The sequence below is a fragment of the Pleurodeles waltl genome, chromosome 8 (genome assembly GCF_031143425.1).
Source record: "Pleurodeles waltl isolate 20211129_DDA chromosome 8, aPleWal1.hap1.20221129, whole genome shotgun sequence".
Classification (NCBI taxonomy): Eukaryota; Metazoa; Chordata; class Amphibia; order Caudata; family Salamandridae; genus Pleurodeles; species Pleurodeles waltl.
Window position 1 is genome coordinate 1,479,746,509 of NC_090447.1, and position 16,231 is coordinate 1,479,762,739.

At 43.6% G+C, this 16,231-nt stretch overlaps 1 long non-coding RNA gene across 1 annotated transcript in view; it reads left to right on the top strand.

Annotated features, from left to right (window-relative positions):
* Positions 1-9,157, top strand: part of LOC138248773 (uncharacterized) — a 96,598-nt gene extending 87,441 nt beyond the window's left edge. Inside the window, exons 2-3 of the long non-coding RNA XR_011194642.1 lie at positions 4,905-5,260; positions 9,064-9,157. This is a non-coding gene — a long non-coding RNA (uncharacterized lncRNA). The remainder of the gene's footprint in view (positions 1-4,904; positions 5,261-9,063) is intronic.
* The last annotated feature ends 7,074 nt before the right edge of the window (positions 9,158-16,231 follow it).

Genomic DNA, 16,231 nt, shown 5'->3' on the forward strand with positions numbered 1-16,231 from the left:
CATTATGCCAGACACACCCAGGGACGTCTTATGGGCCTGAGTGGCTTGGGACACCGAACTGAACACGCCACGAGAGGAGCCACAGTGGAAGTTAATATGTGCCCTGCTTAGACAGTGGACATGCAGTGCTAGATTTAAGCTTATACATTTTAATGATATACACTGCACATATGTTACCCCAGTTTACCTACATATAATTGACTGTAAAAAGGATGATAGTTGCCAAAGGTGTCGCACCCGACCAGCAACCTTTCTACATTTACCTTGGAATTGTTCCATGGTACAACCTTTCTGGGACATTGTGATCTGAATTTTAAGGTGTGTAGGGAGGGAGGAGCTGGAACTGACTCCCGCCAAGTGTCTCCTAGGGGACATTAAAAAAAGAAAGGTAAAAAAATTGAATCGAAGCTCATGCAGCTGGCCCTATTGTTGGCCAAGCGCCGGGTGGCGATCGTTTGGATCATCATCAAGGGTCCCAACGTAAAGGGATGGCTTAAGGATGTTAAGGAGTGGGAGGTGGAAGAAGAAATACAGCTATGACAGGTTAGAAGGGACAATCACCTTGAGGAAGATATACAAATGTGGCAGGAGATACTCACACAAATAGCGGAAGTTGAAGAACCTGGGCATGACGTACCCATGGGAACTCAGGGCTAACGGTTGCTTAAATTATGTTATAAAAGAAATCACTTAAAGCACCAAATGGAACACAATATCTTTATGTCTGATGTATTTGTTCTGTAACGCCTGAGTTTGTTATTGGGGACTACTTCTGTGATGGATTGTCTGGAGAGGGAAGGGGAGACTGGCCTACATGTGCAAGGTTGTTGATGGTGCAATGGTATGGATGTACTGAGAGTTTAATAAAAATAAATTCTGAAAAAAAAGAGAGTAACCAGCAGGCTCCGAAGAAAAAGGCAGTAGTGACTAGCTGTACAAACATGTGGTGTAACCAGAAAAAAAGTAAGGCCAGAAGCCAAAGGGCACCTGAAACTCAGCTCACAGAAGCATGCCTGTCAGTGATGCAGCCAGTTCAGAGGCACTTGGGTCCAGAGGGGAGTGGGTACAGCTTGCCTTGCCACTGTTAGTTAATGAGGCTTCCTGGGGGGGAGGAAGGGGGGGAAGGAAGCAGTGCATTTGAGGTGTTGTCGTAGTTGGACTCTTGCTCCTTAGCGAGACTGCTGGTTTAGGGGAGACAACATCTTTGTTTCTGGGCGACTAAGCCACTCCTACAACAAGTTGTAACTGTCAGCCCAGCCCTCCCAGTTCACAACCAGTACCTCACCAAAACTCAGAAAGCAAAGGTGATTTCTGGGAGCCTTATTCATGGACTCTAGATTGCAACATCTCAGGGAAGTCATGGTGGAACGGAAGTTAACCTTTTCTCTTGTTAGCAATAAGTCTCAGTCACACACAGACAATGAAGGAGATGCAGGAGAGTTTTCAATATACTGCAATCTATCGTAAAATGCATGAGCTGCAATGATTAGGATAATACACAGTAAAAGAAGCATAATTGTGACGATGAAAGTTGTGAAATATAAAGGCCCCCACCATCTTACAATAAACATGAGATACAAAATTCCTAGCAACGAGAACCTAATCTCTACCCTAATAAGAGATAGATATGATAAACCTAATCTACCAATACCATGTCCATGAGAAGCGCCCCCCAACCCTTGTTATTTTGGAATGAGGTCTCTGGGTCAGACTACGGGGTGACACAAAGGCTGAGTTCTGCAGCAAGGTGACGTGCAGCATAGATGGCATCTGGAAGGAACCCCTCTAATGACCTTGCCGTGTGAGATGTATTTATACAGATCATGTAGGACCCCTGATGCAGGTATGTTCCCAAAGAACTGATAAGGAGGCAGACTTGGGGAGACAATTATATAAACAATCCCCAACAAGTGTACATTGTGTTCCTATCACACGTAAGTGAGAAAGAGACATAATAACAATACCTAAGTACATCACTGATCATGTCACTGATAATGATACCTTCTCAAAGTAGCACTGATAATGTAAATCAAAACATCTTAAAAAAATATAAACAACAGCAGCCATCTTAGAAGAAATATTAAAATAAATTGAATAAAGCAGAGTAAGCTAAGTAGGTAAAAAGTCACTAGGTGATGGGGCACAGGCCTGCAAGCCAAAGGCTAAGCTAAACTCCTGAGTCAAATAAGAACTAAAATAGATTTACCACAGTGTCCTCAGGCTGGCAATGGTGCATCCAAATTTAGACAATGGAGTGCAGTGACCAGCAAGGTACACTATGATCATAGGAATCCCATAAAGGGACCGGCATAGCTGCTCTAGCCCACCAGCTTACTAAAAAGGGTGCCTGTTTCTCACACCTCTTCATCCACCACACTGCTCAGCACTGTAGCTCATAACACATACATTTCAGGAGGGACAGTTGCAATATCACCAGCCCCTTCTTCAATGTGAGAGTGTCCTAGGGGTAATGAAATCAGGTGCACATGAGTGTTGCCTACCAGAGCACTTTTTCTAACTAGGGTACAGTGTTCCTGTTTGTGCTGTGGTGCACCAATAGAGAGGCACTCAGGGTGCAAAGAGTGACAGTGCACCCTATTGCATGTAATGCACTGCCCTCAGGTCAGCCACAAAATCTCTCTTGCACTGATAACAGCACATAAGTGAAAGGCAGACCAGCTGTTTGAAGAAGCTGATCTGTCTTTTGTAGTGCAGGCCACACTCAGCCTGTAGTTCAAATGGGAGTCAGAGATGCCCCTGCAGATGGGTGTATGTAGTGAGTTACTACACCCGTCTGCAGAGAGATTTTGAGGTGGGGTCCATATGACCCACTTCGCCCTTTCAGACGGTCTTAGAACTGTAAGAGCTAGGACCCCGTGACTAGGGGTGAACTTACGAAGAACATTATGTAATCGATCTGGGAGTTCTTAGGGTGTGGTCTCTAATGGTTATTAGGATATTGAGTGTTCAGTTGAATGTTGTACGCTGATGAATAAATGCGTTAACTACGAGCTCCATGTGTGGTGTGTTCTTATGCATGTTACCAGGCTGGGGAGGACAGGACAGCTTTTGGTGGCACACTGACTGTTTACTGTCTATTTGTAAAGGGCAGTAACTGCGCCTCCTAGTGTTCTCTTTGCCTCTACGCCTGTGTCTTTAATACAGTACGGAGCAGAAATAAAATGGGGTCATGCTATTAAGGGAACTCCCCTTAAGATAGCACCAGCCGTATCTGCATTAAAGAAAGGGCTACACAAACGTCTGCTGCCACTTCTGTAGTATTGCAGTGCTCTGGTTGCACCAAAAGAGGTGCATACCCCCTTTGGTCACTAATTGTAGTATGGCCCCAGGAGCCTTCGAAGGTGTAGTTGATTTCAGAGTCCTTTGCACCAGCACACTTCAGTAGATGACAGGGTTGGACTGGGAAAAAATAGGCAGAGGCACAAAAATAAAAGTGCCCCCATGAGCAAACCAGTTAGCTAAAGAAGTTGTGGTCCACATTTACAAATCAGGCCAGTTTTGAATTGGTAAAGAGACGCTGTTTGGGTATTATACAAGGTATGGGAGACTGCATACTTCTGTGTTTGCTGCAGGTAATGCGTGTAGTACGATCTGGAAAATTAACAGTACAAATCAGCCCACCTGACCATAAAACAAGCCCACAAACTGCTAATACACCGGCCCACACGCTCATCTGTCAGACTACCCCATTAAGCAATGCATGATTGCCCTATAAGCTAGTCTGACCCTGGTACATTAGCATGAACTAGCACATTCTACCAATTTTCATGGATTGGGAAAGTAACCCTTAATTCTAATTTTAATTCTAAATCTAATCATAGTTACTCATGGCTTCCCCACTTAACCAATCTGCGTGGTTTTGCCAAATTACGCAGGACCCTATTCTAAAAGAAACAGTTTATTCACTGAATCAAACACATTCCTTTTTTAAATAGCTTTTTATTGCTTTTGTGCATCATTATGACGTATCATATTATACGAACAAACACTTTTAGGCGAACAGGAATGAGAGGACACATTTCAGGTGAATGATGATCAAGTAAATCAACATTGAAGGTCATTTATTACGAATTTTACAAATGTTCCTAAGGAAAGACATGTTTCTTGTATTTTCTTATGAGTTCATCGCGCCTCTTTATGTCTCATGGTGGTTTACCAGTATCCTCTTAATGTTCTCCAGGATCTCCAAAGTTTCACAAGCATTTTTGGACACACTCAACTTTCCTACACAAATCTATCCACCACCTTACCCAGTTCATGTCCTTTTTCCATTGTTCCAGCCTTGGTGAAGGGAGTGCACTCACTCCCCAAAGCCTAGCTACGTTGCTTCTAGCCACCAACATTCCAAAGTCGCAGAAGAGACTGATATGTGAGCGCACTGCCATAATTTCCTATTCCTAGGATACACAGTTTCGCACTCAGTTCTATTAGGTCCACCGATGTTGTAATTTAGCAGTGATTAGATTAAGCATTAGCAGAAGACATCTTGTATTTAGTTACTATTGTAAACATTTTGCGGAATCCATTTTGTATTCATGGCAGCCATTTTCTCTGCTACATGCTGCCATGTGCTCACCATGTGCTCTGTCCTACCTTTCTGTTAACTGCTCTTGAAATCTGCCTAGTGACAAGTTATATTTAGCATCTCTTATTTTTGCACATGCTCAGTAAGTTCTGCAGCTGTCGACTGTGCATTTTCCACATGACCTTACATGTATACAAGTCTTGTTTCCATAATTGTACCACCTCCTTTTAGCCCCTGCATGGGTATAAAAGGACCATGCTCTCTCAGTTCAGTGTGCTACTTCAGACATTACCCAAGGGTGCTGTCTGAACTGTAGTACCACCTCATGAGGTTAATAAACTTTTGTCTTTTATTCCAGTTTCTGTGCCAACTTCTTCCTACATGGTCTGAGGACTTTGCGCAGAGAAAGGTGAACCCCTTGCACTAGTAGGCCTTGCTGAGGCTTACTTCAACAAATTGGCGCCCGAACAGGGACCCATCGGCGACTCGGATACCCAACGGATTGGTCGCGAGAAAGGATTGGGATCTCGCTGCGGACGATCAATGCCTGAGGAGACCCGAGTCTTGGCAACCACAGCATTTTTCCCTTCCTTCTGACTTGACCATCCCGGTGGCGCCGGTCCTCGACTGAGATATTTTTTGTTCATTCGTCATGCAGTGACCATTTGGTCGATTTTAGAACTTGGCAGTTGGAACCTGGACACCCTGTGATTGGTAAGAGCCGTTTTACGGCACTTGCTGTGGGTTTTGATGCCTGTGTTTGGTAATGTAGTTTAGCACTACTTACTGTGGCTCTCGTGATTTGGGTGACTAGTCAATTTGTATGCTTTGGATTGATATATAAATTGCAATTTATATAGGCAGGTAATGAGGAGAATTTTCTCCAATTTAATTTTGATTTGAACGGCACCTTAAGTGCTACTTTGATTATAATATTGCATATTCTGCACTATTTTTGGCATGCCTGTTTTTAGCGCACTTCGTAGGATGTGTTGCTTTTGTAATGGTACCAATTTGAGACTAGAAGAATCGCAACCGGCACCCCCAGAGGGGACGCCAAATAGTGATATGTATGTTAAACATGGTCTTTCTTCTATAATGTACAGCACATTATGGAATAAATACACCCGCGCGGATCCTGAGTTACGTTGGCCTATGCATGGGTCATTTGATTTGCGAAAGATTGAGTATGTGGAACAATGTATGTGTAAGCGAAAGTCTAGGCAAGATATGTTTGACTGTGTACGAAAGTGGGAGAAAGAAGCGCGTGGACGAGTGAAGCGTGAGCAAGCCTTGCTTGAGAAAGAGCAGCGGAAGAATGTATATGTGAAAGCATTGGAAATGAGAAAGAAAGAAATAAATGACTTAAAGGAGCTAGAAGAGAAAGAACGTAAGCTACAGGTAACTGGCCAATACACTGTTAGGCAACCTCTCTATCCTATCCTTAATAAACCACATGATGATTTATTGTTACTAGATCGCCCTCCACCTCCGTATGTCGTCCCTTCTGCCCCTCATGAGTTACCTAAAGTCTCCAGTTCGGAGCAACAGAAGATGCGGGACAGTCGCTCTATGCTGCCTGCTGACCGTGCGTCTGAGCTTAGATCTATTGCTCATAAAACAATTTGTAGCGTTGTTTCTGCTTCTGAACTTTTAGACAACATGAAAGGGTGGACGGAAAAGGAGCAGTTATATTTTACTGAGGCATTTGGCTCAGAAGTTATTGAACTATATCGGAAATTTTCTGATGAGTTAGAGCCCGATGATGTAGCAGCTGATCATAAGCAAATGCGTGATGGTCTTTTTGTTTTCTCCCAGGTGGCTGATGCAATCAGGCTTTTAATGAAATTATGTGTTGTGGCAGTCCGTTTGCAAGAGGAGAAAAGGGCTGTGGACGTAGTTGCACGGACATCTCAGACCCGCGGGGTGCAAGCTTCCATCTTTGGAACAGATAAGATTATGATCGTTCACGCGAAACCAATGCGGGAGGCCGCGCCTTTGTATGTTCCTCCTAAAGGATTGGGTACAAGTGATGATGAAACTTCTGTTGATGCTAAGGTTTATTTTATTTATAATTGGGTGTATACTCCTTGGAATAGGGCAGATGTAATGGCACTTAAAACAGCATTACCTGACCCGCGGAAAAATCCAGCCGCCTTTTATGAGGAAGTTGAGGGAGCAATTAGTTCTTGTACTATGACTTTGGACACCTTGATTCTTTTGTTTTACCTGAAGGTGTGGCTCTCATACAATATGTTGATGATATTTTGTTGGCAGCTGATACCCCGGAGCAATGTGAAAAGTGCACTTTGTCCTTACTTTCTTTTCTTGCTTCACACCATCATAAAGTGTCACGAAAGAAATTGCAATATTGTAGACCAAGGGTAACCTATTTAGGTCACCTTTTGTCTAAGGAGGGCCGTGCACTTACATCAGATCGTATTCAAGCGATTTTAGACACACCAGTACCCTCTACTCAGAAAGATGTCCGTGCATGCCTTGGTCTTACTTCTTTTTGTAGGCAATGGATATTAGGGTTTTTCACACATTGCCAAACCTTTGCTAGCACTTTTGACTAAAAATACTCCAATGCCCCTCTCATGGACAGATGAATGTGAGACTTCTTTCAGGCAGCTGCGACAAGCCCTTTGCTCCGCACCAGTGTTAGGTACTCCAGATTACATGAAGCCTTTTGCACTTTACGTACACATGGCAATAAGCAGCGTCCCTGTGCATATTTTTCAGCAGTACTTGATCCTGTCGCTCGAGCGTTGCCTGGGTGTTTTCGTTCAGTTGCCGCAACAGCTGTCTCAATACGTCAGAGTGAAGGGATAGTTTTGTCACATAAGCTGTTGGTGCTAGTACCCCATGCAGTTGATGCTCTTTTAAATCAAACAAAGACACAACATTTAACTAGCGCCCGTATGACAGGTTATGAGTTGACATTGTTGGCTCCTCACATTACACTGAAGATATGTGCAATACTAAATCCAGCCACTTTGTTGCCATATCCGGTGACTCAGCCTCAGTCACAAGAAACACATGATTGTATATTCCTTACCGAAGAACAGACAAAGGGTCGTGTTGATTTACAAGATACGCCCCTTTTAGATGTAGACGGGGAACTGTGGGTTGATGGGTCTTGTTTGAAGTTGCCAGATGGTACGACCTCAGCTGCATATGCAATCACCACAATACACACGGTAGTGGAGACAGCTCGTATACCACAGAAGTCAGCTCAAGCAGCTGAACTAATAGCTTTGACACGAGCATGTGAGCTTAGTACTGATTTAAGTGTGAACATTTACACAGACAGCCGCTATGCTTTTGGAGTGGCTCATGATTTTGGTTTGCTTTGGAAGGAGAGAGGTTTTCTCACATCCCACGGGATGCAGATAATGCACGGAGAATTAGTGCATAACCTCTTGACTGCATTGACATATCCAAATAAACTAGCTATTGTGAAATGTAGTGCACATAAGAAAGTGACCGATAAGATAGGGCAAGGTAATGCTCTTGCAGACCGTGTAGCACGTGAGACTGCGATGCAGCGAAGTACTACTTCTATGTATGTAGTGAAGTCACAAGCTGAACGTTGGCATAATGCTAGACAAGACGTATTAGATATACAGAAATCTGCTTCTGTGAAAGCACGTGAGCAATGGTCTAAAGATGGAGAATTGGATGATGAGGGCTGTTGGCGGAATAAGCAGATGGATAAATGGAAATTGCCTATAGCTTTTGTACAACCTATGGTTCAGATGGCACATGGGCTGGCACATGTTGGAGCTTCAACAATAACGAAGTTGCTTACGCAAGTTTGGGAGCATCCAGAAATTTCCAGTACAGCTAAGAGAGTAGTACAGTCTTGTTTGATCTGCTTACAATACAATCCTGGAAAAGGGACACGTACTCCTGCAGGAGGGTTTGCTACACCAACTGCACCTTTTGAAGTTCTACAAATAGATTATATTCAGCTTGAACGCTGCAACAATTTAAAGTATGTCTTGGTGGTGGTTTGTGCCTTCAGTAAATGGATAGAGGCGTACCCCACAAAGGATAATACTGCCATTACCACAGCGAAGGTGCTTTTGAAATAATTTTTCCCTAGATTTGGTGTTTGCAGACTTTTATGGAGTGATAATGGACCTCATTTTGTTGGGGAAGTTATTAAGTATGTCCTGAAAGGATTAGGGATCAAACAGAAGTTCCATGCGGTTTTCCACCCTCAATCAGCAGGGTTGGTGGAAAGGTATAATGCTACTTTGAAGCTGAAGTTAGCGAAGATACAGGCTTCCACATCCTTAACTTGGCCGGATGCATTACCATTCGCATTATTGTCTATTAGGTCAGTGCCACACTCCCGACTTGGCCTTAGCCCCTATGAAGTAGTATTTGGGAGACCAATGAATATTTGGGGAGTTCCTAAACCAAAATCCGTATATGATGTACCTTGTGTCCTGATGAATGATTATTTGGCACAGTTAACCGACAATTTGGTTTCTATTCATCAACAGGTTCGAGAAGCACTTCCTGACAGATCTACAGGTGAAGGCCATGAACTCTGACCTGGTGACCAGGTGATGATTAAGGGCCTGATTACAACTTTGGAGGAGGTGTTAATCCATCCCAAAAGTGACGGTAAAGTGACGGATATACGACCAGCCGTATTACAAGTTCCATAGGATATAATGGACTCGTAATACGGCTGGTGGTATATCCGTCACTTTACCGTCACTTTTGGGACGGATTAACACCTCCTCCAAAGTTGTAATCAGGCCCTAAGTCTTTTGAAAGATCAAGCAGCTTGGAACCAAGGTGGCGAGGCTCAGAGTAGGTGCTCCTTGCGACAAGGACAGCAGTTCGAGTGACGAACCGAAAGAATTGGGTCCATAATACTCACTGCAAGAGAGTACTACCTACCTTGGTGGAACCTGCTGTGCTGACCGATCATCGAGAGATTTTGACTACGGAGAAAGGCCGTGCTATATCACCTGACGAATCTGCAGTGGTCTTCCCGGACCATACGACTTCTGGAGTGTTGCGATATAATTTGAGACCAAGGAAAGAATCTGAAAATTGTTTTGAAAAGACTGGTTGAGCTACCGCCCTGGGTTAGTGAAACGGAGAGCCAATGTGGCAAGGGGGGTGGATCAGCCGTGCATTAGAGTAGTGACACCCGTCTTGGCCCGTGGTGAAGAAATCAGCGGCTGCCCAGGGATAAGAGCTCCAACGATTGTTTTTAATTCATTTCTGAAAGGGTCGATTATCACTGTTGCTAAAATGAATAACAAATTGATCATTAGTATTATGGGGTTTGTTGTTGTTTTGGTGGTTACAGCAACAATCACCTGGTTTATTGAAAAGAAGTCTCCTGCTCGTGAATTTTTTGTTGCCACTACTCCAGTACCAGAGGATCACTATTACTTTACGCTTCCCTATCAGGAGCAGAAGCACCGTCAATCGTACTTCAATAATACTTTCATTCAGATGTTGCATCATACTCATAATGCTACAAATACTACTAACTGTTGGGTATGTGGAATGATACCTGCGCATCAAAAGAAAGGAGGAACACCTTTCATTCCTCTTGCTTTTTCACACAATGGTTCTTGTCAAGCTTGGTACATGCTTTTGTTTGCATCTGGAAAACGTACAGAGGGCGGACTTCTTTTTCGCCTTAATAAAGTATGCTACCAAGACAAAGATGGGTATCCTCAAGCCAAAGGAACTAAATGGGAATCGGAAGAGTATCAACCGGACAATGTTTCAATACCATATGTCTTCACAAATATACGAGACTCTGACAAGAAAGAACAATTTGTGATTTCTATTACAAAAACTAAAGCAGATTTATGTATACGAAGCATTGGACGAATTCCAGTAGGGATAAGCGATTGTACCTTGATTTTAACTATTGAGGGTGTAAATAATAGTAGTTTTACAGCTTCACATAATACATATTTTGTTTGTGGTAACTATGGATATTACCAACTACCTGTTGGAAGGTCATGTGTGTGTAATGATTGCAATATTTTTTTACATGCTGTATCTGTATTCAGTGTGGTCCAATGTTCTGCTCCATGTGTATTACTGCTTGTATGCCTACCCAAAAAAAATATTACAGAAATGAAGGCACAACATATGTTAGATAAGGAAATAGCTGAAATGATGAGCATAAATATACAGGATGAATATTTAGATTATCCCAGAAAGACGAATGTCTTCAGCTAATGCTGAAAGGGTCGTCTGTTGTAATTTAGCAGTGATTAGATTAAGCATTAGCAGAAGACATCTTGTATTTAGTTACTATTGTAAACATTTTGCGGAATCCATTTTGTATTCATGGCAGCCATTTTCTCTGCTACATGCTGCCATGTGCTCACCATGTGCTCTGTCCTACCTTTCTGTTAACTGCTCTTGAAATCTGCCTAGTGACAAGTTATATTTAGCATCTCTTACTTTCGCACATGCTCAGTAAGGTCTGCAGCTGTTAGTCCTTGGAAACTGTTAGCTCCTCCTACCTGTCGACTGTGCATTTTCCACATGACCTTACATGTATACAAGTCTTGTTTCCATAATTGTACCACCTCCTTTTAGCCCCTGCGTGGGTATAAAAGGACCATGCTCTCTCAGTTCAGTGTGCTACTTCAGACATTACCCAAGGGTGCTGTCTAAACTGTAGTACCACCTCATGAGGTTAATAAACTTTTGTCTTTTATTCCAGTTTCTGTGCCAACTTCTTCCTACATGGTCTGACGACTTTGTGCAGAGAAAGGTGAACCCCTTGCACTAGAAGGCCTTGCTGAGGCTTACTTCAACACCGATACGCATGATAGGCATCCCATTACCCACTCCCAATAGGACCCATATGCGCAATCCCACATTTTGTGAATGAATGCAGTTGCAGCTCACGGGGCTACAGGGGGTGGGGAGGCCCGTGGGGGTTGGGGGAGATTAATAACATTAAATAAATAAATGTTTTTAAAACTTACTGCCGCTCTGCCGATCCTTGTTGTCCCACCAGCAGGAAGGCACTGGCTCCCAGCCTGCCTTGCAGCCAATCCTGATGCTGCTCAAAGCTGAGTTAGGATTGGCTGGGAGCTCCCAGCCAGGGCGCTCCCAGGCAGACTGGGAGCCTGTGCTGACCTCTCCTGCCCGGCAATACAGTGCTGGGCTGGAGAGAGAACCGTGCGTGTGTGCGTTTGGCCGGCCCGAGACGTCCGGCCAAACATACATGCGTACTGTGGGGAGGTCACAGTGCACTACCCTCAGTGCTCGTCATCCCCAATGTCCCACTCCTTTAACAATGAAAGGATAATAAACTTAGGGCCTGATTTATACTTTTTTTGCGCCGTATTTGCATCATTTTTTGACGCAACAGCAGCGCAAACTTACAAAATATAATTGAATTTTTTAAGTTTGCGCCACTTTTGCATCAAAAAATGACACAAATGCAGCGCAAAATTGTTTATAAATCAGGCCCTTAGTTTATTATCCTTTCATTGTTAAAGGATTTGCAGCGCTTGCAGCTGGCAGGGAGGCAACGCTCCACTGCTTTAGCAGAGGAGCCACCAACAAATGAATGTTACTGTGTGTCGGCAACTTCTAAAGCGTTTATCTAATTCGGCTCATCCAAATTTGACCATAAGTACCCTTGCATAGTAACTCTTAGTTGCACGAGCCGAAACACTGCTGCTTATGACCCCAGCAGTGTATCTGTCTACTACTAATCCATTAGTTCTCCCAAGTCTACCATTCATTTCTCAGTGAACCTAAATTTAAAGAACATCTCTAACTTTTTTAAAAAATCACAGAGGATTCCCAGAGCACCCTTCGGAAGCTGCAATAACTACTGCTTCCCTGGAATAGTTCTGGAATTCCCATGTGAATTCCAACATTCTCAAATGTGAAATCATTTTTGCACATGTAAAATAACAGGTGTTCATTAATGCATGTGTAAATACTTCACTAAAGTGCATTTTTACTTTTTCCAATTGAAACATGTTTTCTCCAAATAGAAAATGCCTGTTTCACGTGGAGTAAGCACTTCACCTACACTGCCACTGAATATGGAGGGCGTTTCCCATTTCTAAATTGGTGCATTGATATACTCCTACCCTTCAGGTAGAAATGTTTGTAGCAAAATACTTTCGCAAGGTCAGGATTTTGCTACACTTGCACTACAGAATCTCTGTTTTCGCAAAATACCTTTGATGCAGTCTATGTTTTCACATGAAAGCCTCTGCATCTCCTGAACTCTAGTTGAGTTCATTTTTTTATTTTTTATTAGAACCCATAGTGAAGCAGGACAGACCAATCAGCTCCAACGTAGCTCTCAGTTGTAAACACAAACACCCGGCCCTGTGCTACCCCACAATGCCCGGAAGTTGTTCACACAGATTGTAACTGATGGCACTGCTCACCGCCTGACCTGGCTGAGGAATGCGCAGGCATCTCAGGATGAGGGATGCGCAGGCATCTCTCTCCACGGCGCTTCTTCCTGTGAATAATATCGAGGAGGGGGTTCCTTAGCAACGTACCTGCTTCCTTGGCACCTTCTTGGCTACAGGTAATCTGCGGTCCTCGCATGAATGAAAGGTCCTCCCAGGGGAGACAGGCGTCCTGATGGTTACCAAGAAGTGTTGCCATAACAACAGCGATTGGAATAGTGGATTGGAGGAGGGAGAGAGGTGAGCACGTGAAGCATTTCAGAGCCATTTTGCAGAAAAGAAAACATATGACTCTGTGATATTGTATTATTATTGGCATTTGTTGGGCGCGAGAGGTACCAAGAAGCAGTGCTTTAAATGGGAAAAATAATCGCACACATTCACCACATTGTAAACGGGCAAAATGATGGTGGGGGCAAGATGCAACGTTGGAGGGTTAGGGGCAGCTAAAGGACACGGCCAAGACTTGAGTGGGGCATTTAATAGAATGTCTAGATTTTCTAGTTGAGCTTACACACGTCTGAGCTTCAAGTTACTTTTTTGTCCTTATATGTGCGACAGGATCATATATATATATATATATATATATATATATATATATATATATATATATATTGCCTCTGCCGTCCACTACATCACACTGTCTTCTCTCTCCAGCTTATTGCCGAACCCCTCAGGGCAGAATTGTGCCTAGGATAATATTTCTCTACACCTGTAGTTCATAGCTCCCACGTACCCCTTAAATAAAACTGCAAGTAGCCTTGCCTAGAGATATCTTTTAGTTGCCTGATGTAGACAACACCAATAGTAACAGTGGGCCTTGGATCAGCCATTGATTTCTATTGGTTGGCTCTCTAGTCAGTCTTGTTTGCTTCCATCTTATTCACTGACTTTCATTCCACTTCTTCTGTTTGTCGTTCATAGCAGTGTTTCTTTATCATCCTTTTGATTGGATGACTTGTTTCTTTTCACAGCTCGACACTGAGAAACTACGTTTTCTCTTTTGCTTACAATACTCAATGAGAGTGCATGTTTTCTTGCTTTTTTATGTGTGCTGGTTCCCCCTCACAGCCCGCCCCTGCCCCCTGTTTCACTCACCCTCATGCTCATCCATTGCTGTCTCACACCAACCAGCTGCTCCTGCCATCCATTGGCTGTTACTTTACTATCTGACCCTTCGTCCACGCCACCATTGCACCCCTATACTGTTTTTTTGGATGGCCTGACAGCTACAATTTACTGCTGAATTGTTCTTTACTACCGAAAATAAGCATTGGTGCACTTTTTATTTCAATTCTCACAGATGGGTGTTCAGCACGTTCGAATTGTAAATTAAAATATAAAACAAATGGCTGCTGCATCATGACGTATGCATGCGTTGTGACACATGCACACCTACACATCACCCTGGTGGGGCCAATGTAGTGCAATGATGCAATCCTCTGCAAACACGATGAAGCATTCACACATATTCATTCTCATTTTTTGGCCAATGCTGTTTCACATCAGCGAACTAGTTTTTTATTTCTTTTTGCGGATGCAGAATCGCATTATTAAACGCCACTGGCAAAGTCAAAAAGTCGGGTAATACCACAACAAGGAGAGAACTATTCTCTTTGACAATACATTTTATCCTATGTAAAGACATCTATAATCTCTTATAAGCAGCTCGACCCAGGACCACAATATCCCTTTGGGCAACAATATCAAGGCACCCATACATCACTCATACTGCACCTGTGTCAGGCTTCACAGTGAACCTGGACATCTACAACTCTCATCCAATGGACTTACATCCTGACTTGTATCATTCATATTTATAGAAAATATTGACATATCTATGCAGTTCTGTCTTGCTGCATTGGCAAAGAATGTCAGTTCTGAGAAACATTAATATTTGAGTAAACATTAGTCAATTGTGCGGGAATTATAAGCTAGGGTTTGAGAGCAAAATTCGTTTATTTTAAAAAAAACTGCAAGTTGGAGCGTACAGTAAATAGGTTTATTCACTAAAAATACACATTTTGGTTTTGAGACAAATGCCCTCATTTGGACTGTGGCGGTCAATTTCACTGACTGCCAAAGCCCAACCCGCCAAATGACAGCCAGTGCTGGAGGTCAGCAGACCGCCATATTACGAGTGCTGGCTGCTTTCTGCCATTATTGAGGCGGAAAGCAGCCAGCAGTCGTGCTAGTGGTCAGCGCTGCAGAGGCGGTTCGCTCGTCGACACAGCCAAGCCAGCAGGACTCTGACTGCCATAATACAAGATGTAATACAGCTTGGCGGAGTGCTGCTGGCGTGGTGGTGGCGGTGAAGGAAAACCACCAGGACCAATCCCCTCCCAGACATCTCCTTTGACTGAGAAGGTAAGTGGGCGTCCGAAGGGGGGGGTCTGTGTGTTTGGGTGCGTGTGTGCGTGTTTGCAGAGGGTGGGGTACTGAATGCGTGTGTGTATGCGAGTGAATGTGAATGTGTGCGTGTGCATGTATGTGTGCGTGTATGGGTGTGTCTGTGTGGATGAATGTGAGGGAGTGGGGATGTCTGAGTGCATGTATGTGTGTGCTGCATGTGTATGTATGTCAATGCATGCAAGCGTGAAGGGGCAGGGGTGTTTGAGTGTGTGGACGGGTGGGGTGGATGTGTGGGGACGTGTGTATGTGTGTGCCGGCGACAGGAAAGAAGATTCCTGTCACCAGGTGTGTGACCGCCAGGGTTTTCATGGCGGGGTGACAGCCACAGAAAGCCTGGCAGGGTGCAACCTCGTAATCTGGACGGCAAGGCTGGCAGTCTCATGACCGCCAGCCACGTAATGAGGGCCAAATGTCTTTTGAGAGAATAACAAGCCGATCTTTGAGGAAAAATTTGTCTGTCTGGTAAGATCTTAAAACTATATCTCAAAGATGTAGGTGTGTATTTTCAGAAATTAACCCACGACGTTTTAAACAATTCTTAGATAAATTATGCTGAACATTGCCATTTTGCCTATTGTTTGAAGATTTTCTAGAGGGAAACTCGTTTCCTCCGGTAGGTCACATTTAGGGCCTGATTACGACCTTGGCGGATGGGATACTCCTTCACAAACGTGACAGATATTCCGCCCGCCGTTTTACAAGTTCCATGGGATGTAATGGAATTTATAAAATGGCAGGCGTGATATCTTCCACATTTGTTTCGGAGTATTCCATCCTCCAAGGTCGTAATCAGGCCCTTAGTTCCTTTGAAAAAGCGCAC